The sequence below is a fragment of the Lissotriton helveticus genome, chromosome 6 (assembly GCF_964261635.1).
Source record: "Lissotriton helveticus chromosome 6, aLisHel1.1, whole genome shotgun sequence".
In the NCBI taxonomy this organism is placed as follows: Eukaryota; Metazoa; Chordata; class Amphibia; order Caudata; family Salamandridae; genus Lissotriton; species Lissotriton helveticus.
In genome coordinates, this window is record NC_136067.1 from 844,884,208 (window position 1) to 844,911,040 (window position 26,833).

A 26,833-nucleotide genomic window follows, 5' to 3' on the forward strand; every position below is an offset into this window, starting at 1 on the left:
ACGCATGGGTGGCAGGTCCTTTTCATTCCTTGGACCATCACTTTGGAATTCAATGCCGCTGACACTACGATCGGAGCTGAGCTATGTCAAGTTTAGGAAAGCCTTAAAGACTTGGCTATTCGACATCTAGCAGGCTATAGCCCACTATTATTGGATCTGTTGCGCCGGGAAACCCTTTGTTGGGTAGCTGTTCGCCCTATAAATGTAATTAATAATAATAATAATAATATCAAGTGACCACCATCATAGACTACTTTTAGGACCTTCCTAGTGATATCCTTCCACCTAAATAAACATACAGGTGAGTCTCAATTTATATTTACTTTCTCTCAACTTTGAGTGTGGGTTGATTGTACTATATTACGAGGCCGGCCCATAAGGGATATAATTGGTCTTCTATCTTCTAGTCACTCAGGGATGCCATTGGCCTTTTTTATTATATTTACCATAGGGATACCCCTTTCATTTTCATTTTCTAGATCCTTACGCAAAATGGTCCAGGCGCAGTGTGCACTTCAGGATGCCGCCTGGTTTTCAACGGTATTTCTTCGCGCAGACCGGTTAAAATATAAAGAGGTGAGATACACCTATATACACTTATTTTGATCATATGTCCTATGTTGCATCATGCTTTTGAGTCTAAAGCAATGGCGGGATTATACATTGGGATGGTGCCTAGTTTCTCAGCATAATATAGTGCACGAATGTCCATGTTTGGAAAAAGGGGCTCTTTTCGGTCTCAGGTTATATTTCCTTTCTCCTCATAGGGATACCCTCTTCATTTCCTAGCTCCTTACCTAATTCGGTCCAGGCACAGTGTGCACTTCAGGATGGCGCTTGTTTCTCAACATTTTATCAACATTCTTTTCTCAAAGCCGACTGGTTAAAATATAAAGAGGTGAGATACACCTATATATATCTGTTCTGATCACATGTCTGACCTTGCTACCAACCTTAGGATGGTGTTCTGTTTCCTAGCATTGTATGGCTTTTGGCGTCCATACTTTGGATATCTGGGCCTGTTTCGGTTGTTAGACTATCTTTCCCATTATTTAATAGGGATACTCCTCCCTTTTTTTTCTTAGATCTTTATCAACAGTGGTCCATGCGCATCCTTCCTTTTGGACGTCGTTTGACTTACCAACCTATTTCACTACACTTATTGGTGAATTACTTAAGAGGTGAGATATACCTATACATCTGTTTTCATCATACATGATGGGCTGAATTTTTTAAATCAAAGAGAGAAGCAGCTGTAATCTGGCACATTGCATACCTTTGTTGTATTAAACATCAGGCTATGCTCCTTCTGGGTATTTACATATTTCCATAATGTAATGGATGTGTTCTATATATTATATCCCGGTTTTAATGTTTGGTATTTTGTTTTTTGATCGTATTTAATTTATAATATGTACGTTTGTGAATATTTGATTGTTATATTATTAAGTTTATGGCTGTGTTTCTTCTTTTTTTCTCCCTGTGCTTTTTGAGTATCTACGGACAGATATTACTTTTTGTGTTTCACACAAATTGTTGTATGTAAGCGTAATATTTTTTATCATGTCTTTTGTATTCTGTGTTTATTATATGTGGTTTGTTGTCTTAACGTTTATGTTTACGTTTATGTTTATGTTTACGTTTTTAATTCGGTGTTCTGCATGGTGCGTAAGACTGGGTATCTTTCACTTCTCTCAGCCTCCCTGCCTGTTCCCTCTCACCGGACGGACATTTGTCTGAGCATTTTCGTTAGCAAACTGCGTGCTATTTTTTAAAGCCTTGCCTTGCACGGTGCGTAAGCCTGGGTTTCTCCTGCTTCCCTCAGCCGCCCTGCTTGCTCTCTCTCATTGGATGGACTTTTGACTGAGCCTCCCCGTTATCGGACTCAGCAGCCCTGCTTCTTTTTCTGTTGGCTCACCTTCTGTCTCCGCCGGGCAGAGCCTCCTCCCCGCTGCCGGTGCCTCATTGTCACAGCCTGATCCGACGCCGGGTTTCCCGTTCGAGCGGAGGGCTTGTGACGAAACGAGTCACGTGACCATTCTACACCTGGACGAGGGGGGCGGAGCTCGGCCTGAGGCAGTACCTTGGTGGACTACAAAGCCCACATGTCATTCTGGCCGCGCAGCGGGCGCGCCGGCGGCGTGCCTAAGGCAAGCCCGTCTGCGCCCGGCCGGGGCCAGGGGCATGTCATTGCGCCCGTTTGCCGACCTATTCTTCATCTCAATTGCACTCCCTCCAAGGCCCTTGGCTACTAGGCTCTTCCACTCTTGCGCATATTGACGACCTCGGCTTGTCCTTACCCTACCCTTCCAGGCGTCCCTCGCACACCATGCAATCACTGGCCTTTCCTCTCATCCCTGTAGCGCTTAGCCCTCCCTCACCTTCCTCCTCCACCCTTGTTATTTCTGCTTTCCTCCTCAACAGGAGGTCAGCAGTTAAACATCACTTGGAACTTTTTATCTTTTTAGATTCCCATAAACCAGACCTTCTGTTTCTCACTGAAACCTGGTTTTGCCCTGATTCCTTGCCTGACGTTCTGGCTGCTTTACCTCCTTCCTATTACGTCCTCCGGGCTGATCGACCCGCGGGAAAGGCGGGAGGTGGCGTCGCCTTAATAGTCCGTGCTAACTTTCACTTTCAAGAGTTATCATTCCCCTCGATTGCCTCAGTTGATTTCTTGGTCGTTCGATCTGTGTCCTTTCAGATTCCTCTTACCTGCGTACTCATCTATCGTCCCCCGCAACCTATGCCTCACTTTATCCCGGCCATTCAGGAAATGCTCGCAACCTTGGTTGTGAACAATTCCTCTGTGCTGGTATTGGGCGATTTCAATTTTTGGCCCACTGACCCTCATGAGGACCTGTCGTCCAAAAACTTCACTGAACTCCTCCTTAATTTTAATTTTATCCCCCATATTCATATTCCCACTCACACCCATGGCCACATTTTAGACCAAGTTTGGTCTATTAATATTCCCATCTCTTCCCCGCTAGTCACTCCCTGCCCTTGGTCAGACCACTTGCTTGTCTCCTTTTTCTTTGACCAAAGCCTTGCCCGGAAACCTTCTTTTCCGAGCAATACTTGGGCACGGAACTGGAACCATGCAGACATACCAACACTCTGCTCCTCCCTCTCAGCTTCAGCCCCCAACCTCGATGGGGTACCCCCTCTCACACAAGCGGACACTATCAAAAATTGGTTGTCCGCTGAATGCGACCGGGTGGATCCCCTTAAGCGCGCCAGAACCAGGCGCGCCCATGATGCCAACAGATGGTTTAACCTGGAACTCAAGGGCAAAAAACTTGCGCTTCGGCAAGCAGAACGCACTTGGAGGCGCAGCTACTGCCCCGCCCTCAAACTACAATTTTTTACTCTCCTCCAAGAATACAAAAAAGCTATCCTGCAGGCCAAAACTGATTATTTTTCTTCCAAGATTTTATTGGCCGAAAGTCAACATAAGGAAATTTTTTCCATAGTACAGGAATTAGCATCCTCAGACAGAGCAGCCCTTAAACCTGTTCCCTCCCAGGCCCTCTGTGACTCCCTCAATGATTATTTTATTGAAAAAATTACCCTGATCAAGTCTAACATTTCACCTCCTTCCCCGTCCTTTCAATGTCCCTCACCCCCATCCAACCCTATCTGTTTAGATCAAGTCCCTCCGATCACTAGAGACGCCTTTCTAAAATTACTTGTCAAAGTCAAATCAGGCTCTCCCTCTGACATCTGCCCGGCCCACATTTTGAGTAAGATCTTCTCTGTCTGTCCCCTCCCTCACCTAATTTTCCTTAATGATTCCCTCATACAAGGCATTGTTCCTGCCTCGCATAAATCTGCTAAAATAATCCCCATCCTTAAGAAGCCAGGAGCTGACCCTTCCTCCCTCCCTAACTATCGTCCTATTTCCTTTCTCCCCTTCTTAGTTAAGATCCTTGAGTGTCATGTCACCAAAGCCCTCAGCTCTTTCATCGAAGACAGCCACTTCTTAGCTCCCTGCCAGGCTGGGTTTCGTCCCTCCCACTCTACGGATTCTGTGGTCCTCTCCGTCTTAGATGGACTTAGAGGAGGAGCGGATGTGAATACACCACAAGCCCTGGTCCTTCTGGACCTGTCCGCTGCCTTCGACACGGTTGACCACACCATCCTTCTCAACCGTGTCGGAGGCGCCGGTATTGGGGGACCAGCTTTGGCCTGGCTCACTTCGTTCTTGCAGAACCGCACCCAGGCCGTCCAGCTGGAGGGCTTCTCTGCACCCCTGCGGAACGTCAGCTGTGGGGTGCCCCAAGGCTCATCCCTCTCCCCCCTCCTTTTCAATCTTTACATTTTCCCTCTTATTTTTGCTTTGCAGCAAATAGAGGTCACGGTATTTAATTATGCCGATGACCTCCAACTGATTTTTAAGTTATCCTCTTTCTCTGACTCTATTCACAATTTCCAGATAGTTATGATTTTTATCAGGGACTGGATGGACTGCAATCACCTTAAGTTAAACCCTGATAAGACCGAGTTGGTACTTACAGGTGGCAGCTCCAGCCCCTGGTCACCTCTGTTTTGGCCCTCTACCCTCGGTACCCCTCCCTCACCCTCTCCATCTGTAAAAACACTAGGAATTAAGCTCAATAGCAAACTCACTCTGCACTCCCAAGTCAGCACTGTGGTTTCCTCTTGTTTCCTAACCCTCCGCACAATTCGCAAAATTTCCCGCTTTTTCTCCTTCTCAGCTCTTAAGCTTATTCTGTTGGCCATGGTCATGTCTCGACTTGACTATGGCAACGTTCTGTACTCTAGCATCCCAGCCTATGACCTCCATCGCCTGCAACTCATTCAAAATCACGCAGCCCGTTTACTCTATAAACTTCCCAAATCTCATCACGTCACTCCCCTTCTAAAAACCCTACACTGGCTCCCCATCCGAGAACGTGCTCTTTTTTAGATGGGTTGCATGATCTTCCAGGCCCTGGCTGACACCGCACCTGCCTTTATTAATTCTCGTATTAAAGACTATATACCCAACCGCGAGCTTCGCTCTTCCAGTAAGTCTCTGCTCTCTGTCCCCCGGTTCAAAAAGAAGCGATCCGGTGGCCTGATGTTTTCCACCTTGGCCCGATCTTTTGGAACTCTCTCCCCCTGTCTATCAGAACCATTTCCATTTATCTTGATTTTCGTAAAGCCTTGAAGACTTTCCTTTTCTCTCAAGCTTTCTCTCCCTAGCTGTCTTTCTTCTTTTTCTCCAGGTCCACGTCCCCATTGCCATGAAACCGCACGGTGACCGAGCGCTATATAAGTTTCTTTACTTCAACTTCATATATATATATACATATATATATATGTGTAAAAGGTTTTTTAATATCTATGTATTTAATTGTGGGCCATTTTTTGTTAAAATATTGTGTGTCCTTACAACTTTTGGTAGTGTATCCATTAATGTATGGTTTTGTTTATGATTGTTGCAGCCCTGACAAAGTTCCCTTTTGGCACAACTGGGAACTAATTGCGTTGGCTGTGTGCCAGTTTTTAAAGATTGACAGAATAAAAAGAAGCACTTTTTGGAATCACTGCTGCGTGTCTACTTTCTACGAGTGCACCTCCCATTTTTCTTGAACATCATCTTCAAATGGCACTGCAAAAAATTTGCACTGAGAATCACCCAGCCACCTAAGAGCTATGTCTTCTAGATTAGGAGCGAAGTCAGGGGGTAAGGTGGGTTGTGAGCTGTATAGGTCTGTATAGTAGGTAGCAAATGTGTTCAATATGTCAAGACTATCTCTATGGCGTATCCCGTCACTATCTATCACGTCCAGTACATAACTAGAAAAACGAGGTTGCCTAATAGTATTCACCAAAGCTCGACCAGGCCTCTCGCCCGCCCCGTATCGATGGGCGGTGAAATATCTGCCCCTAAACTTCACTTCCCGTTCAGCAGTAGTAGTGTAGTCTGTGAGTTTTTCGCGGAGAGTGGTTCTTTGGGCAGCAGAGTTGGCATTCCACATGTCTGTTTCAAGTTGTTTGATATCAGTCTCTAGGCGTCTCAAGTTTCTCCTTATATCACGGAGTACCCCAAAGCTTTTTGATATGCATACACCCCTGACAGTGACTTCAAAAGCCTCCCAGAGTGTGCCCACATGTTCAACAGAGCCCTTATTTCAAGTAAAAAAAAAATTTATTTCTTCCCCTAGTTCAGCCTGAAAGACAGTGTCCAGAAGTGCCTCCGGCACAAGCCTCCAGCATCGTGGGCTGGTAATGGAGTTGGGGGGAGTCATTTCTAGGTACACCGGCGCATGATCTGAGTATGTGCGAGCCAAGTGTTTAGCAGTTTGAATCCAAGGGGTCACTCCAGGGGAGGAAACCCAGTAGTCTAACCGTGACCAGGTTGTGTCCCCTGTTGTATAAAAGGTGCCTTCCCTGTCAGTGGAGTGTACATAACGCCACACATCCACGAGACCATGCTCCGTAAATAGTCCAGACAGGGCCTCCCGTGCGTTGGTATAATGATGAGGAAGAGGGTTGGAACGGTCCATTGATGGGCATATAGCAGTGTTAAAATCCCCACCCCATGTGACATGTGTGGAGCCTATTTGAAATATTTGTCTCCAAAGGGCGGTAAAATAATCAGGGTCATCTATGCTAGGACAATAACTACAAGCTAGGGTGATCGATTGTGTGCCCAATGTACCCCAGAGCATGCAGCTGCGGCCAGAGCGGTCGCTGTACATGCCACCTAGTATGAACGGTGTATTTCTTTTAACCAATATAAGCGTGCCCCGTAAATATGTCGAGTAGGAGGAAAACACTTGTGCGGAGGCCCATTTACTGCCAAAGCAGGAAAGACGTCGAGGGTCCATGTGTGTTTCTTGGAGCATGGCTATTTGTATGTGGTGCCTGTCTAAATATGCCAGTATTTGTCTCCGTTTAGGAGGGTTACAAAGACCCCTGACATTCCATGTGATTAATTTGATGCTGGGTTGGTCAGTTTGTGTTGCCATTACAGGTTTGATGGGGCATGATGGCGAGTATGTTGTTGTCGAAATGTAACGCGTCCTCTCACATAATGACTGTCATGTCGAGCTGCAGTTGCCCAATATGTAACAGAGAAATAAAAAACATTCCCATCCCACCCTCACCCCAAAAAAACCCTCAAAGAGTGAGCATCAGAACAACCCATTGACATAAATGCCTCCCCCACCCACAACCAATAAACAACAAAGGGCCTAGGCTCATAACCAGTCAGGCTGAACCAAATCAACTGTAAATAACAAAACAAGTGCCAGGACTGATAGTTTCTTTACCAAAAAACAATTAGGTTGTGGTCTTCATGAATAAAGCATAAACACCTGCTTAGAAATTTGCATCATTTAATGATATAGTATGTTCATTTACTTTATCGCAATTCGGGCAATTCCTAAGGATACGACGGAATTGTTGCTGCAAGGATGAATACTTTCTACATGCCGGCCAACTTTCTGAAAGACTAATTGAGAGAGGATACCCAAAGAAACTTGTCAAGCATGCACTCAAACGAGCTTGGTGGGTTCCCAGGGAAACCCTGCTTGAAAAAAGAGCAAAGAAGCAATCAAGTAGGATTATATGCGTTTCAACTTTCTGCCCCAACGCACACCAGCTCAGGAAGATGATAAATACCAACTGGCATCTGGTGCAAAATCTACATGAAGACTTCGCAGAAATACCCATGTTTGCCTTTAAAAAGGATATGAATATTGCCAATCATTTGGTGAGGGCAGCCCTCCCACAGGAGCAACCACCAGATCTGAGAAATATGTTACATCTTCCACCTATAGTGGGGCATCACAAATGTGGGACTTGCACATGTTGTGAACAAACAATAGAAGGAACAGTCTTCTCGCACAAAGGAATTCATTGGAAACACGACAGTTTTACTAACTGTAAAACAAAAAATGTGGTGTATGGGATACTGTGCCCCTGCCCCAAGCTATACATTGGGAAAACCTCACAGGAGATACGACAGAGGATAACCCAACATAAATCGAGGATCAGAAGAAATGTGGCAAATGCTCCCCTTGTCAATCATTGGATTGGATTAAAACATAATGAAACTGACCTCAAGTGGACGGTCATTTCAAAAATTGAAACAGACAAACGTGGAAGCGACCTGGATGCAAGACTCAGTCAAAGAGAGGCATTACTTATCATGAAATACAACACAGCAATGGATGGCCTCAACGAAATATCTGAAATTTATAAGAATTGATCATTTGCTCCAGTCCTACATCATCTTTTCCAAGCATTGAGACCACCCACCCAGGGTTCCCTGCTCAACTACTAACCTATTCCATTTTAACTACATCTCCCAGAAGGCTTAGCAAGCAGGACACCATGTGACAATCAGGAAGTAAAACCCCCCACTCACACTGTTCACCCATTTCCAGCATTGTACTGAACATTGGAGGATGCGTCCCGCTTTGCTGTTTGTGACTGTGTGAGAAATTCATTTCAGGTAAGAACGAGTGACTTTCAGCGCGCTATGCGCAACGCCATACCCCAAGGTAGCATTCGAAAAGCTCCACGCATACCGCGCACTCGAAGTATTTTATAAAATACACAAACAGCTGTCAGTGTCCGTAGGGCACCACGAGCACCACGGCGATGCCGATTAATAGAAACTGCTCACTCGCCGGTCGGGCCAGACTTTGACAAACACCGGCGCATAGTTCTAATATCTTTTGAAACATGCCAGCCCACCCACCTAGACCGTCTCCGTACATCACTTCTGCAGACGCATAACGACAGATCCGACCCATTTTTTATGTACACGAGGGCTACAGGCAAGCCCTTACAAGCCTTTGTTTTGCTCACAGGCCACCCCGAAACCGAGAAGCATGGACTCCTAGTAACTGGGCTGCTGCAAAATTGTTCTTTGCGTAAAACGGATCAGCACACACCTTGCAGACAAGGGTGAGTCCAAGTGAGATAGTAGTGAGTGCCTGTTACTAACTAAACGTGCATGACTGAACATTGTGACTCTTAAGGGTGATATTTTATTCATTTTTCAGACTCCAACATCAACAACATCACGCTTTGGAGTAGTTGTAGAAGACTTAAGGTAGGGAAGTCCTCCACTGGAGAGGCACTAGAGATGAGAATGTTGTTAGTGATCTTGCCTACAAATTGGTTTTGTTTGTTTTTTAGAGTCTTTACGGTCCTGATGAGAACCCAATGAATATGTGGGTTCGAAACGCGTCGACCTCATCCCAGGTCACCTGCACTATGAAGTGATCATTTTGAAGTGTCATTGACGGACAGTTGAATTTTTGTGTAACCAGTAAAAAACTGTAGACGCAATCAGTTCTCATTTTTTGTTATACACTCATGTATTAGTTTTGAATTTTCATTATGTACTGTGGTGCTCCTAGGGATTTTTCTCTTTGTTTTTAGTGTGAATGCCAAGTATGTGAGAGATATGGATGTGGTGTAAGTGTAAATTGTTGATATGTCCAAATTTGTTGTATTCATATGTTTGTAAATATTTGTATATAATATTGTCCAAAGGTGTTTTTCCCACAGCAATATTTTTTCAAAAATTGCGATAAAGTAAATGAACATACTATATCATTAAATGATGCAAATTTCTAAGCAGGTGTTTATGCTTTATTCATGAAGACCACAACCTAATTGTTTTTTGGTAAAGAAACTATCCCCCACCCACAACGGCACCCCAATCGTGCCGGCATGTTGTTGCCCTCCCAATAACTCCCAACATCACGGCCAGTCTACTCTAACCAAACTAGGCCAGCAGAGTGAGGGGAAAATACAATAGAAAACATAAAAATGATGATAGTATGGGGGATATCCCATAGGGGGCGCACAAGGGGGCAGTAATCCCTTCCCGTGTTCCAACTCTAACTGCATTGCAGTGCCCAGGTGTCAACCCATTTGGGGGGTAGAGTGATGTAGGAGGGTAAGGGTGCTTGGCAATGTTTCAGTTAGATCTACCAACAATAGAACAAGGCAATATAAGTAGCTATAATCGCAGTCAATGGTCAAAGCCCCCAGGGCACTTATCTGTTCGTGACCATCCAGCAGGAGGACAGTTCCATCTACAGGAGGTTAAAACAGGTTTCATCAGGAAGAGGTGAGTGATATACAGGGTAATCGCACCATGTTACAACATGGCGAAGTCCATCTACGGCGAATGTGTCTTGCAACGGGTGATTGCAGTATGTGACCCGCTACTCCCGTTCAGCCAATGGATGGTGAAGGCGATCTGGAGGTGCGATCTCGGCGTGGCGAGTGTTTCGAGGCAGTTTTTAGGAAATCTTCCACTTGTTGCGGATTCGTGCAGAAGACCTGTTTTCCGTGGTGCCTGATTCGAAGCCTTGCAGGATACAGGAGGGCATACTCTATTTGAGCCTTACGAAGTTTCTGTTTGACATTGAGGAACTTCCGGCGTGCTTACTGTACCGGCAGGATGAAATCTGGGTAGATGGTAAATGTATTCCCTCCGAATTGCAGTGGTTTTAGTTCGCGGGCCTTTTGAAGTGCAATGTCCCGGTCTCGATAATTAAGAAGTCAGGCAATGATGGGTCTCGGGATTTCGCCCAGCGGAGGCTGCCGGCCCAGGAAGTGATGTGCGCGTTCGCCTACCAGATGTGGCGAAAATGAATCTGCACCAAATGAGACATTTAGAATGCGTTCAATATAGTCCTCCATGCGCCCCGTATTCGTACTCTCAGGTATGCCTATTATGCGAATATTATTGCAACGACTTCTGGCTTCAATATCTTCATTCTTAGTCGCAATAACTTTCAGCAGCTTGTCCATTTGTGTCAACTGAGCTTGTACCTGAGAAGTGACATCTTAGTTCTTGGATATGCGGCGTTCAGCCTCCTTCAATTGCCCATCATGTTTGTCCACTTTTTGTACCAGAAAGTCCAGACAATAGTTCATAGTGTCCATCTTCCTGGACAGGTCGGATAGACTATGCCCTTGTGATGACAAAACTAGTCAAAATACCATCCATCTTGTTCTTTTTTGTCCTCTTTATAAGGAACCAAGAATTAGGTTTATTAAGCCTATTCTAAAAAACCGGCGACCATGTAATTATAAAGAGGGTTATGATTATTTGTTGTCATTATCCTCACCTGGAGTATGTTCTGCCTTGCTAAGTTTCATACGATTGTCATTGCAACTTAGGAAACGGTACTGCTAGTTTGTCTGGTTAATACCTTTCTTTCTCTGCCATTTGCATAAAATGAATTACAACTTTATCCTTTGGTATAGGGTGTGATTAATTGAAAAATGATTTATAAGATTTGTATAAACTTCATTTTGGAAATTTTTATTTTTAGATTTTAAAATGTGTAAACTGTAATATGAATCATTCTGATTTATTGATGTTAATATGTTCTTGTTTTTCTTTTTTAAACTAAGGTCTGTATACTTTTGTGATTCTATCATTTTGAATCGAATAAAGTTTATGAATCAAATCGAATCGACTATGCTGGACAGCCAGGAGCAGTGCCTTGACGTCCTCTTCAGAAGATTGTGAGGGTGGTTGTGCTAGGTCCATATTGGCGGGTTCAGGATCTGCAGAGATCGATTGCGTTGCGTCTTTTTTGGTGTCAAATGTCAGTCTAGGCTGACGCCCATTAAGCTTCCCCATTTCCCCACTCTACCCGTCCAGGCAATGCCACAGTATAGGTGGACAGACATCACGTAGCCACTAGGCTGGGTGCAATGTAGGCGCTACAAGCGCGGGTAACCGCTCGATGGGACAGTGGAGCGGGATATCCCTTGGAGATAGGATATCGTGGAGGAACTTAGTGGCAGGAGTGAGGTAGCCACCATCTGGGAGCAAGCAGCTGGATACAGACCCCCGCTGAATCAGCGCATTTCAGTGGGCATCAGGTTGGGTCCCCTCTGCTCAAGAAGGTCCCAAATGTCAGTGCACCACAAGAGGTATTGAGCAAGTATCTGGGAGCAAGCAACACACAGAGTCAAACGTTTTGATGTAGTCTTATCGAGTAGTGTGAGGTCTGCTCATAAATGTCTAAGGGCAGACAGTCATTGGCGTTAGTGCAATAAGGATTGAATTCCTGTCCGACTCCCTGCTGCATGGGGGGGTACAAGCATGGCGGCGTATAGGCTGTGTTGAAGTGGAAAGTTATCAATGCACTGTCACCTACGCAGGGTAGAGGTGTTGCAGGCTGACCATGAAGGGCTAGTGTGGGAGGACATGCTGGTCAGACACTCACCGACCTGGTTGGTGTGGTCTGCAACAAGTCTTAAAACCAACAGCAGCATACAAGGCGGCAGTATTCTGGGGAGTTATGGTGGTATCCCACGTGCCTTCACTCTCACGCTCGTTGCAGTGCTGTGGGGTGAGAAAATGGCACGCCGCGTGCCGAGGATACAGGCCCCGCAGTCATGTTATGCTCACCCGTCACTCTGCTGGTTGGAGATGTAGGCGTCTTGAGCTGAAGGCGCCAGCATCACGGCAGGGGAGCACCCCGGTGTGAAGGAGGCTGGCGTGCGGCAGGGAGGCTCTGGTACAGATCCGCCCCAAGTCCAGCCTAGCTCCACGTGGGATCCCGGAGCTCGAGTGGAGGCAGCAGAACGTGGCGGCTAGCGAGTAGCGGGTCGCGGAGGCTCCTGAAGGTTGGGAGCAGAATGCGAGTTTAACTGAGTAACCAATGCCTAAAACATCCCGGTATTATTCCGGTAACCCTTGGATCAATGCGATGTGTTGGTCTAGTCATTATTAATAGAAAATAAAACTGGAAAACTGAAGAGTCGACGAGGACCCTTACCTGGCGGAGAGGACGCGTGGTGCTTGTTGGTCCTGCGGATTGGTAGTGGTTCTGTGGCTGCGGTTCTGCGGCCCACGTCTGGTGTGGAGGTGGGAGCCATTGGAGCTCTCAGCGTGTTTTGGCTGGCCTGGAGGTGACGGCTGGAGGAGCCCCGGTTTTACTAGGACGTTGGGTTAGCGGGACTCTTGTGAACGGAGCCGCTGGGAGGCTGCCGAGTTCGAGCGTGGCCTGGAAGCCTCTCTGGGCACGAGCTGCTCGGGAATTGGATCGCGGGAGGAGGGCTGTTGCTGTGCTTCCTTTCCAGGGTGGGAGAGGCAGGGGTAGCACAGCCGGAAAATCAAAACAGGCTCAGCTCCTGAGTAAGGTGGTGGAGCAGCAAGGAAGGGGGGTTGTGAGGTCGAAAAGTGGTGCAGTGTCCCTGGAGTGCCCCTGCTCAGTCAAAAAGGTGAGATTGTACAAGAAAGGGGTATAAATCATGACTGTATGTCAATAGATTTAACGAATACAGGCTGGAGGCAAAACAGGTACTCTTTAAGGAGTGCTAAGTTAAAAACACACATGGTTAATTGTCAAGTAGGTGCGGACTTAGAAAACTCAGAAAAATTGGGAAAACACCATTCTAAATTAAATAATAAACTGGTAATTCAGAATAAAACTGTAAAAATCAGCGTCATTTAGAATCTCTAATAAGAAAAGGAGCGCTGCCTCGTCTAAGGACCCCCACAAGTTAACTCTCTCCTTAAAAAGTTACTTTAAAGTAGCTCCCAGCACCTTAGTATTAAAGCAACCAGATTGGCCAGTTAATTTAGATAAATCAGATCACAGTGCTCTATTGTCTAACTTTTCTATCGGCAACAGATACTCACCTTTAATGGACAAGGTCGAATTATCAGCATTAGAGATAGGCTGATAAAATTGATAAACCTGATATTATGGTGTTGGTAATGGAAGGTGATTTGAACAGTTCAGATAATTCCACAGGCACATCAGGAATACAGACTTTAATGACAAAAGAGCAACTCCAAATTAATAATGAGCTACATGACAGTGCCAGTGTCAGTGCTCAAGCCACCAAAACATTATATGAAGATTCTGGGAATTCAGGAAATAAAATGGAGTCAAACTCTATGTGTGATATGTTACAAGCCCTTGCTAAAGAAATGAAATAGAGATTTGCTACCTCGGAGGGCAATCAAGTGGACATTAAAAACTCATGTGAAAAGTTAGAAGCTAAAATTGATTCACTCGCTACTAGAACAATGGCTCTAGAACTATCTGTACCTGAGCTAACGAACCAGATGGAAGAAAATAAAAAGACCATAGTGGCTTTAAAGGGAAGAGATCTAGAGACACAAGACAAGCTGGAATCATTAGAGAATTCTCAGAGGAGAAACAACATACGTTTACTTAAAGTTCCGGAAGGAGTAGAAGGGAGTAGAATAAAAGAGTATGTAGCAAAATTGATAAAGAAAGCAACACATATTGAGTGCTCAGAGGAGGCTTTAATGGCGGATGTGCAGAAAGTGCATAGGGATCCCTTCAGGCTCAACCCTAACAAAACAAGGCCAAGAAAAATGTGCCAGGTTCCAAGGCGCAGGACGATCACAGGCCGCCATAAACTACAATTCCCGGCATGCAGTGCGTACGTCACGCACCAACGTGAGCGGCGCGCGCATGCCAGGAAATAAAGGGCTGAGTCGGACGGCGGTGAGACGCCGAAAATTCCGTCTTTGCGGTGGGGTTTCCTGGAATTCGAGGTTGGTAGCTGTAAGAGGCGGCTGAAGTACCCAAGTACGCCAGAACCGTAAGTAGCCAGAAGTCGTGGGGGTGTGTGGCGTTGGTAGTTCCGATCCCAACAACACACCCACAGCCTGTTTGGTTTCTTGGGAGTTTCACTCGGAGGAGTGGTACTCGGAAGTTCGTGGACTTCATGACAGTGTTTTGTACTAGGTGGCTTTACGTATGGTCGCTTTGGGAATAAGTCCAGCGGCTTGTTTGAGCCGTACTAAGCCGACCTGGTAACTTTGTACATATTGTAAATACGTGCATGCAGGCACAGTGGCGATAGGACTCACCTGAACCTTATTGAGCCTCGTTACTGTAAGCCCCCTCATAGTACTGTACTTCATTCATTTCGAGGGCTCTAACTAAAGAAGATAGCGTTACAGAGTGAGTTTAACTCTGAGAACCATCTGCGAAGATTTTTCTACCATTGGGTCTTAATGAGGAGAATCTGAGGATTGCAGTGTTCATACTTGTTTTCTTTATCCCGCTCTAACAGGAGACAGGAGGGGTAGTGGACGCCAATAAGGGAACTGTGGTATCACCCATATAAAGACTATCAAGCATTGTTCAGGGTATGTGTGTACTCACTATAGCGCACAGCACACGTCTGTACCTAGCACTCTGAACAGAGGGAATTGAATCGTGTTCATATTTTGTTTTCACAGTTGGGCACAGTTCTGCAAACCTCACCCTACCCCTGTCTCCATTGGATTAAGTCGTTGTGTATTTTTCTTTACAGGTAACGAGTGGGGGCAGTGGAGGGGGTTTTGGGTTGAGGAAAGTAGAACACCCTGTTGTAGGTCAGGGAGGTAGGGTGTTCTAATATCGTGTTCTTTGTCGTTACAGATCTCCCTCCCTGCTGTTCCCTTCCTTTCCCGCGCCCCGCTGTATTACCTTAGTTGTTCGTTTCTTAGTATCGGAACACTGAGGTTGTTCGGTTGGGCCGGGATTAGGACTCTCATCACAGCCCCGAGGAAGTTGGGAGCCGAGCCTGATAGAATTATCGGCCCACGGATTTTACCTCCTCTTGGCTGTGCTGGGAGTCAACCATGACTACCTTAGAGGACGTCATGGCTGCTTTGGCCTTAGTGCAGGTAGAGCTGGCAGCTTCCAATAGAGAGGTAGCGGCTGCAAGGGCTGAAAACGCACAGTTACGAGCCAGGTTTGACAGATTGCCCACTACTACCACATCAACCGGGGCTTCTAGTAGCACTTCCCCTACCACGTCCGTGGTGGTGGAAATGCCCGCACAAATCCCTCTCGCACCACCAGAACGATACTATGGGGACATAAAAAAGATTCAAGTGTTTATGACACAGGTACAGATGCACTTTATGTGCAAACCCAAGATGTTTTCCACACACCAAGCGAGGGTAGCTTTCCTTATCTCTTATCTAGGGGGGGAAGCTGCACAGTGGGCTGTTCCCATAGTCAAAAGGGATGACCCACTCCTGTACCACTGGGACGATTTCAAGGAAGAGTTCGAAAAAACCTTTGATAGGAGGGCAGAGACCCTCACGGCAGACAGAGAGTTGTTGAAGCTAAAACAGGGAGATGCAGATCTTGTCACATATCTCAACAACTTCCGGAGACTCGTGGCCGAAACCGATTGGCCAGAAGCAAAAAGAACAGCCTTATTTTATCAAGGCCTTAGCGAAGACATGAAGGACGTATTAGCCCAGATAGACCCCCAGCCGGATGTATGACGTTATAACGCATACTATTACTCCGCAGACCATTACAACGCGACTTTTACTCCGCATACCGTTACAACGCATAGCGCCTTGGGGCGCTGGATAGTGGTAAGTATAATTTACTATTCTAACTCCAGTCCCCGTGGACCCTAGGGAAGGTGTTGGATAGTAAATTATACTTATTCCCTATCCTAGAGCGCCCCCCAGCGCAATGCGTTGTAATGGTATGCGGAGTAAAAGTCGCGTTGTAATGGTAGTGCGGAGTAAAAGATCCGTTGTAACAGGTGTATACCCCCCCAGCCCCGTACTTGTTCTGCTTTAATTGACCTTACCTTGCGCTTAGACCATCGCATGAAGGAAAGGAAAGGAGAGCATAAGAAAAAGGATAAAGCAGTGATGCCTTATGAACAAGCCAGTAGTAGTGACAAGCCGGCTCCTGCTTCTGATGCAATGGAGATAGGGGCGGTGCGAGCCTCCTTAACCGCCAGCGAAAGAGAACACAGACGCCAACAAGGACTGTGTCTCTATTGTGGGAAGAAAGGCCATTTCCTACGTGAGTGCCCGGTTAAGCCAAAACTCAACCGGGTTCGGGGAGGACAGAGCCTTGCAGGAGCGGCAGCAAAGGAGTCGGAAAACTACACGGCTTGAAGGTGAACGAAGGGAAACCCTCAGGCATCCACATCATCCCTTCACTTACCCCGAATACGTTGGACGAGCGGAACCACCTTTTTTTGAAAATGACCTTGCACATAAACAACAAACACCATGAAGTGCAAGTGATGGTTGATTCTGGGGCTACAGGATGTTTTATGGACTGTTCTATGGCTCGTCGTTTGGGAGTGAAACTGGTCTCTAAGGACAGACCCGAAACAGTCTACGCTGTTGATGGCAACGAACTACAAGCAGGCCCAATAACCTACCAAACGAGGGAGTATGAAGCCGTTTGTTCTCCATCCCATCATGAACGTCTGGTCTTCAACATCATTGAAGCCCCACAATATGGAATCATCTTGGGTCTCCCATGGTTGCAAAAACATGACCCTGACATAAGGTGGACTACCAAAACGATCCGGTTCCTTTCCCATTATTGCCGCGACCACTGTTTCTCAAGGATAAGGAATCCGGCACAGACTGAAGAGCCTACGTACTCGATAGCCACAGCTGCAGAAAAAGACGTAACTCTGCCTTCGTGTTATGCTGAGTACAGGGCGGTGTTCAGTGATAAAGAGGCTGAGGTGCTGCCACCACACCGAACATATGACTGCCGCATTGACCTCATCCCCGGTTCTGAAATCCCCAACGGGAGGATTTATGCTCTAACACTACCTGAAACAGATACGCTACGAGACTATCTCGACAAATACCTGGCATTAGGTTATATCCGACCATCCAGATCCCCTGCAGCATCTCCTTTGTTTTTTATTCCCAAGGCAAATGGTGAAAAAAGATGCTGCATAGACTACAGAGCGTTAAACGCCATCACCGTGAAGAACCAGTATCCGTTGCCTTTGATCCCGGTGCTGCTGGAACAGGTCCGGGCGGCACATATCTACACGAAGCTGGATTTGCGCTGAGCCTATCACCTTGTTCGCATCAGACGGGGTGACGAGTGGAAGACAGCCTTTAAAACGCGGTACGGACTCTATGAGTACTTGGTGATGCCCTTTGGGCTCTGCAATGCCCCGGCCGCATTTCAGTTTTTCCTAAACAAAGTTCTTCGCGAATACCTGGATCGACATGTGGTCGTTTATATAGATGACATCCTCATTTATTCGAATTCAACAGAGGAACACATCACGCACGTAAAAACAGTGTTACGAGCGCTCCAAGAACATCACCTCTTTTGCAAAATCACCAAATGTGAATTTCACGTCACCACGGTGGAGTTCCTAGGTGTTATGCTTACTCCTTCAGGACAGGTGATGGCAGAGAGGAAGGTCCAAGCGATTGTAGAGTGGCCCCGCCCCTCCAACGTCAAAGACATTCAGAGCCTGTTGGGGTTCGCCAACTTCTACAGGCGATTCATATCTGGCTTCTCCGGAATGGTATCATCACTCACGAGGCTTACGAAAAAGAACACCCCGTTCGTGTGGGATGATGAAGCCCAACAAGCATTTGACAACCTCAAAACAGCGTTCTCATCCGCGCCTGTATTGACACATGCCGATCCGGACCTCCCGTTCATTGTAGAGGCGGATGCCTCTGAAATAGCACTGGGGGCAGTGTTGTCACAAAAAGAAGAAGCAACCGGCACCCTGCACCCGATTGCATACATGTCTAGGAAGCTCAGCTCTGCGGAAATCAACTATACCATCGCGGAGAAAGAGCTACTTGCCATTCGAGATGCCTTTATGGAATGGCGACACTGGTTAATGGGGGCTCGACACCAGATTACGGTTTATACTGATCATCGAAACCTTCAGTTTTTACGGGCCGCTAGACACCTTTCTCCCAGGCAATTAAGATGGATGATGTTTTTTGAAGAGTTTCGTTTTGTGGTTACGTTCCGGCCTGGTACCAACAACAGGAAGGCGGATGCTTTAACACGGAGAGAGAACCTCTTGATACCATCGGAGAAACCCGTGCGATCCATCATAGAACCTGCAAAAGTCATAGGAGTAACCCATACAGATGACTTTTTGTCCCGTGTTAGGAGGGGTGTACAAACATGTGTGTGGCGCACTTGGCTCAGGCATCACCCGGAATGGAAACCAAGACATGGCGTGCCGATGAGAGGAAAACAGGTCCTGGTACCCACAAACGTTCTACGAAAAACAGTGTTCTCTTGGTGTCATGAGGTTCCGTGTGCGGGTCACATGGGGTTCGTCAAGACGTTGGAAAAAACCCAGCGGCAATTCTGGTGGCCTTCCATCAGATTGGATTTGCGCAGATGGGTGACGGAGTGTGCCACTTGTAGTCAAATGAAAACGGACAGACAGAAACCTCAGGGATTGCTACAACCTCTGCCCACTCCAGAGAATCCGTGGGAGAGGTTCTCAGTCGACTTCATTGTGGGGCTTCCGAAAGACCAGGGCAAGACGGCCATTATAGTGGTAGTGGATTTTTTGACAAAAATGGGCCATTTCATTGCCTGTGCCCAGGTACCCACAGCAGGACAATTGGCACATCTACTCCTGGTGAACATAGTACGACTGCATGGCCTTCCCCGAGACATCGTGTCCGATCGAGGGGCACAGTTCACTGCGAGATTTTGGAAAACTTGGTGTTCAGCTTTACACATAACCTCGTCTGTGTCCACCAGTTTCCATCCACAAACGGACGGACAGACGGAGAGACTGAACCAATCCTTAAAACAGTATCTCCGATGTTATGTGCAAGAAAGCAGCGATTCCTGGGTTGATTGGTTGTGGGTGGCGGAAATAGCCTATAACAACACTCAACACGCATCCACTCAACACACACCTTTCTTTTGTTCCTATGGGCACCATCCCAGGTTCACCCCCATGTTGTTGCCTTCTGATAATGTGAAGCTGCCTGAGGTGAGGGAACGGATGTTGCGGGTGCGCAAAATCCTTTTGAACGCACGCAAGAACCTTGTGAAGGCCAAAGCCAGTTACAAACGCCAGGCAGACAAGCACCGTAGACCAAATCCGGTGTATCGGAAGGGTGATCTAGTCTGGTTATCTACCAAGCACATTAGATTCAAGAAACACAGCGTGTTCATCCCGCGGTTCATAGGACCCTATCGGGTGGTTGAGCATGTGAATCCGGTGGCTGTGCGCCTGCGATTGCCTGCGCAGCTTCGCATTCATCCTGTGTTCCACGTTTCCCTCCTGAAACCCTCCAGGTGTCCGGTTCGTAGGTCCCCTTTGCCTCTCTGGGTGCAACAGGATCAGGAGTATGAGGTGAGGTGCATTCGGGACTCTAGAAGGGTGAGGGGTCGCTTGCAATACCTTCTCTCCTGGAAGGGGTTTGGTCCGGAGGAGGATTCTTGGGAACCGGCGACAGCTGTTCGGGCCCCCCGGTTGGTGGCCCGGTTTCACCGCTTGTTTCCTGGAAAGCCGGGGGGGGTGTTGGCCCCTTTGTGAGGGGGGGTGTACTGTCAGGTTCCAAGGCGCAGGACGATCACGGGCCGCCATAAACTACAATTCCCGGCATGCAGTGCGTACGTCACGCACCAACGTGAGCGGCGCGCGCATTCCAGGAAATAAAGGGCTGAGTCGGACGGCGGTGAGACGCCGATAATTCCGTCTTTGCGGTGGCGTTTCCTGGAATTCGAGGTTGGTAGCGGTAAGAGGCGGCTGAAGTACCCAAGTACGCCAGAACCGTGAGTAGCCAGAAGTCGTGGGGGTGTGTGGCGTTGGTAGTTCCGATCCCAACAACACACCCACAGCCTGCTTGGTTTCTTGGGAGTTTCACTCGGAGGAGTGGTACTCGGAAGTTCGTGGACTTCATGACAGTGTTTTCTACTAGGTGGCTTTACGTATGGTCGCTTTGGGAATAAGTCCAGCGGCTTGTTTGAGCCGTACTAAGCCGACCTGGTAACTTTGTACATATTGTAAATACGTGCATGCAGGCACAGTGGCGATAGGACTCACCTGAACCTTATTGAGCCTCGTTACTGTAAGCCCCCTCATAGTACTGTACTTCATTCATTTCGAGGGCTCTAACTAAAGAAGATAGCGTTACAGAGTGAGTTTAACTCTGAGAACCATCTGCGAAGATTTTTCTACCATTGGGTCTTAATGAGGAGAATCTGAGGATTGCAGTGTTCATACTTGTTTTCTTTATCCCGCTCTAACAGGAGACAGGAGGGGTAGTGGACGCCAATAAGGGAACTGTGGTATCACCCATATAAAGACTATCAAGCATTGTTCAGGGTATGTGTGTACTCACTATAGCGCACAGCACACATCTGTACCTAGCACTCTGAACAGAGGGAATTGAATTGTGTTCATATTTTGTTTTCACAGTTGGGCACAGTTCTGCAAACCTCACCCTACCCCTGTCTCCATTGGATTAAGTCGTTGTGTATTTTTCTTTACAGGTAACGAGTGGGGGCAGTGGAGGGGGTTTTGGGTTGAGGAAAGTAGAACACACTGTTGTAGGTCAGGGAGGTAGGGTGTTCTAATATCGTGTTCTTTGTCGTTACAGATCTCCCTCCCTGCTGTTCCCTTCCTTTCCCGCGCCCCGCTGTATTACCTTAGTTGTTCGTTTCTTAGTATCGGAACACTGAGGTTGTTCGGTTGGGCCGGGATTAGGACTCTCATCACAGCCCCGAGGAAGTTGGGAGCCGAGCCTGATAAAATGTTTGTGCAGTTTTTGACGTATACTCTGAAAGAGGAAATTCTTAATAAGGCACTAAAATTAAATTCTTTGAATGTAGATGATATAACATTTCAGATTAGATCAGGCGTCTCTGCAATCACGGCTTCAAAACAATGGGAGTTGGGTAAATTGTTGGAACCATTGAAAAAAGTGGGTGCTACTGCACAACTGAAATTCCCAGACTCATTGAAAGTAATGTACAATAACAGAAGAGTTGAAGTGGCTGAGTCTTTTTTACAGTGCATCTCAGTAGGGGACAAGGAAATCAAAAATAATAACACTTAGGTTATGGATGAATGTAAGAATTTAAATAACTATGCTCCTGACCTAAGAAGAGGTGCCCTATAGGCCTAGGTTGTGGCCATGGAGGAGGTAAAGGGGGGTTCTTCGGGGGGGTGGGGGGGGGGAGGCACAAGAGAGGGGGTGGGGGGAGCACTGGGTGGGGAGAAGCGGGAAAAAAATAGTTTAGGTCCAAATCGCCAATTCATCATAATAGAAAGTTTTAGAAGGATTCGTGACCAAAGGAATGGCCTGCCCTACGGTTGATCAGAATTTTAGGTTGAAGGTGCTCTCCTGGAATCTCAATGGTTTGAGGTCAAAATATAGAATGGAAAAACATATTTCAATACCTAAGAGACGTAGCAAAGCAGATCCTCATTTTGCAAGAGACACATTTGTTAGAGAATGAGTTGAGATCTCTTTGCAAATCCAGAAAATGGATTCAAACTGTTGTTTGCACTTCTTAGCAACACCCCACTTAGAGAGTTGCTATAATAAAAAAAAAATTCTGCTATGTCTCTTGAGTATAGTACGGCGGATAAAATGGGGAGATGGGTTATTTCTGGGATTAAATGCCATACATCCAAGTTTACAGTGGCAGGATATTACGGACCAAATACGGATGACCCAGGACCTTTTTACAGTCTGTTGACTGAGTTCCTGAAATATACAGATCTGCTAATCCTGGCTAGTGATTTCAAAGCTGTCCTGGACCCAACTCTCGATAAATCACAGAGTAGTAGAGCCATTTTAAACCATAAAACGGCGGCCTTGATTAGAAACACAATGAAACAACTTGCATGGTATGATGTGTGGAGAAATAAGATGGACAAGAAAAGATGATATACTTTCCATAATAAAAAATACAACCATAAATCTAGGATAGAATATTTTTTGTTGAGTCTATTGCTAAAGAAATGGGTTCAGGTCGTTAGTCATGTAGGGGAACATCTTTCTGATCACTCTGCTGTCTCTCTAACTCTTAATAATCCAGTCAGGTTAAGCCCCAGAAGATGGACGGTAGACCGTGCCATTTTTCTGGAGGAAGAATTAATTGAGAAATTAAGATCAGAAACAGAGGCCTATTTTCAAATAAATTTGGGTAGTGCCCCGATACATATCATTTGGGATGCATATAAATGTTTCCTTAGGGGTTTAATTACGTCTATACAGTTTGCTAGACAGCAAAAATACAAAGGGGAAATCGAGGAAATAGAAAAAGAAATACAAGCAAGTGAGAATTACATCAACTCACACCAGGCCGCTATAACATGCTGACTAGAGTAAAATCGTTGAGATCGGACTTGGCAGAAGTTCTCGATTCAAGACTGAAGAGAAAATGGGAAGCTAGTAAACTAGCTCACTTTAAGTATGGAGAGAATTGTGTGAAATGCCTGGCATGGAAGACTAAACAAGATCTTGCCAGAGGAATAATTAGTGAGTTGAATTCTTCCATTCCAGGAGTTACACTTGAATCCCCAGATGAAATTGAAAAGGCTCTTCAATCTTATTTTGAAGAAGTATACCGTGACGATCGGAATGTTCAAATACAAGAGATAGAAGACTGGCTGGGCCATACTTTCATTAAAGAGGTTCCTGATGATAAATCACAGAATATGGATTTACCAATCTCGGAGTCTGAGATTAGGAAAATCATTGATTCAGGTAAATCCGGGAAAGCCACAGGCCCGGATGGGCTACCTGCGGAACTATATAAAGCTCTAAGAGAAGTTCTTACCCCAGTTTTGACGTTACTATTTGCCCATGTATTTGACCTCGGTCATGGAATGAAGCTACGGTTTCCCTAATTCTTAAACCCTCTGAATCACCATGATCCTGTGATTCTTATCGACCCATCTCTCTGCTCAATAATGATTACAAAATCTATACGAAAATATTGGCAGAGAGGTTGAATGGGGTAACGGAGTTTCTTCTGCATAGGGACCAAAAGGGATTTGTTAAAGGAAGAGGAATATTTGATCTTATATATAACTTGATAGGAGCATTAGATATAGCTACCATATATAAACTCCCTTTAGCCATAATAGCGATAGACGCTACAAAAGCCTTTGACAGAGTCAACTGGGTTTAGTTACAATTTATACTAAAAATATACAACTTAGGTAAAAACCTTTGTAGATCTGGCTCTTTGTTATATAAAACACCAATGGCAAGAATTTTAGTGAATAGGAATCTAACTGCTCTTGTCAAGATTCAAAGAGGCACTAGGCAGGGGTGCCCCCTTTCGCCTATGCTTTTTAATCTATACATCGAGCCTCTAGCTGAGAAAATTAGACGAAACCCAAATATACAATCTTTCAGTTTTAAGGGATGGGATAAAAAGGTGGTGTTATACGCTGATGATTTAATGGTTTTTACTCCGGACCCAAATATCTCAATCCCCTTAATATATGATGAAGCAAGAAAGTTTGGGAATATTTCAGGATATGAAATCAACAACACAAAAACTGAATGTATGGTATGGAATTTGAGTACTTGTGTTCACCCAATAAAGAGGTTGATTAGATACTTGGGTATATTAATATACCAAAATATTGATGAAATTCCAGAACTAAACCTTCAAAAGATTACTAAGGAAATAGAAAACTCCCTAACAGTATGGGCATATCTGCCACTAACTCTAATAGGCAGAGTAAATTTAATAACAATTATGCTTTTGCTCAAGTTAATTTTCTTACTACAGAACATCCCTTTGGCTTTTAATGAAAAAAGTTTAAGATCTCTTCAGTCCAAATTTAATACCTTTATCTGGGCCTCAAAAGCGATTAGAATATCGTGGAAAAAGCTACATAGAAAAAAGAATAAGGGGGGGTTATGCTTACCAGATTTAGTTCTATATGCTAGGGCTTTCTCATTGAGGGCAGGTAAATTACTTTTGGATATCCTGGATGACTCGGATGTAGGGCTGATGTTTAAGGCGATGCTTTTAGACATTGATAATGGAAATCAAGGTTTTCTATATAAATATGGGGACCCGAGATTTTTTTTAAAAGTCAGATTAAAAGTACTACGGGAATTTGCTGCTACACGGGCAAAGGTTAGAAAAGTTCTGAAAACCAGCTATTTCTGTGCTCTCGCTCCCATCTGGAATGCTCCGGGATCACCTGGATGGACCAGAGATTCTATGTCAGCTCCCCTGATAGATGCTGGTCTTCGATGTTGGGGCCAACTAGTATCAAGAGAGTCTTGGCTACCATGGGAAGAGTTTACTTCTCTTACTGAAAATAGACTCTCAAAGTTTAAATATTGGCAATTAAGAAGCTGGCATCAGAACTGTGGGTATGAGATGGGCAGAGTAATGAATTAAAAAATGTACACTGGAAATAATTGGAAAAAAAGAAGGAGATATCGACCTATTATTGGCTAATGCTGGACCAGGAGGAAGGAGAATTTAATTTACCGACGGAGGTGTGGGGAGAGAGCTTGCCTGGCGTTCATCTGGATGATATTTGTCAGGTATCTCATGACATACACGTACACTACGGTGCAGCCTGCATATCTGAGAAGGAACCATATTTTTTGTGTTCACAGAGTGTATTGGTCTCCTCATAAACTCGCGAAGTTCTCGAAAGGTCCAACACCAAAATGCCCAAAATGTACCCTTGCTAAAGCAGATGATATTCATATGTTCATGAATTGTCCCAAGATACATCATTTCTGGGAGGAGATAAATAAAGGTATTGAGATATATTGGGTCTGAACACTCAGGTAAGCCCACTTTTAGTATTTTTCGGTATGTTACCAGAGTATAAGCTGCTTTCCAAATGGGAAAATAAGTTATGTTTATATTTAATTTTGTTGGTGAGAAGAGAAATCTGCAAAAAGTGGATAAAGGATGTATCCCCAACTTTTTTACTTTGGGTTATTTCTATTAAATACAAGATGAAACTAGATAGAGTTAAATTGGAGAAAAAAATCATGAATAACAACAGGGACAATAGTTTAGACTTTTGGGGACCGTGTCAGGCTTGGTTGGGTAATCTTGATCAATGAAGATACTGATCCAATGATTAAGCCTTTACACTATAAACACTTTACCTCCCTGGTTCTGTAGGGTGCCCAGGATACAGAACAGACATATTGTGAGGTTTTGTGTAAAGCATCTCCAATTGATTACAGAGCGCTCCAATTGGTGCTATCTGAGAGGGAGGCCATAGGAGTGATTCTAGCAGCTCTGACTTATCTTTTGGCGAATGAGGACTTAAAAAAACAAAAAAAACAACAGCGGCATACAAGGCGGCAGTATTCCGGGGAGTCAGGGGGGTATCCCGCGTGCCTTCACTCTCACGCCCGTTGCAGTGCTGTGGGGTGAGAAAATGGAACGTCGCACGCCGAGGATACAGGCCCCGCAGTTGTCTTATGCTCACCCGTCACTCTGCTGGTTGGAGATGTCGGCATCTTGAGCTGAAGGCGCCAGCAGCGCGGCAGGAGAGCATCCCCGTGTGAAGGAGGTTGGCGTGCGGCAGGGAGGCTCTGGCACTGATCCGCCCCAAGTCCAGCCTAGCTCCACGTGGGATCCTGGAGCTTGAGTGGAGGCGGCAGCTGGCCAGGTCTCCAGCTGTGTCCACACCAAATGTGCCAGCTGCAGGTAGTGCCCTGTAGTTGGCTGCCGGAGATTGGCAGAGCCGCAATTTCTTCCCCAGTGTAGTCGGGTGGTCTAGTGAGCAGGTAGACAGTGGCAGAGTATAACTGTAGATGGTAGAAGTGAGTATAAATGTTAGATTTCTTCGACAAGCTTCCCGAGCCTCACAGGTGTGCATCCATATTGGATGTGCGACACCTAGCACCCCCCCTACAAATGTATTCCTTGTCGTGTAAGACTTCAACTCCCAGAATGCATGAGGAAAACCCAGGACTTCTAGTGTCTGTAATGATATGGAATCTTCTGGCAACTTTAAAGTAGTGGAGTATCTTTACAATGCTGACTTATGAGGGTGGGGCTGCCTGCGCAGCGCATACATGCACATATCAACAGCTAAG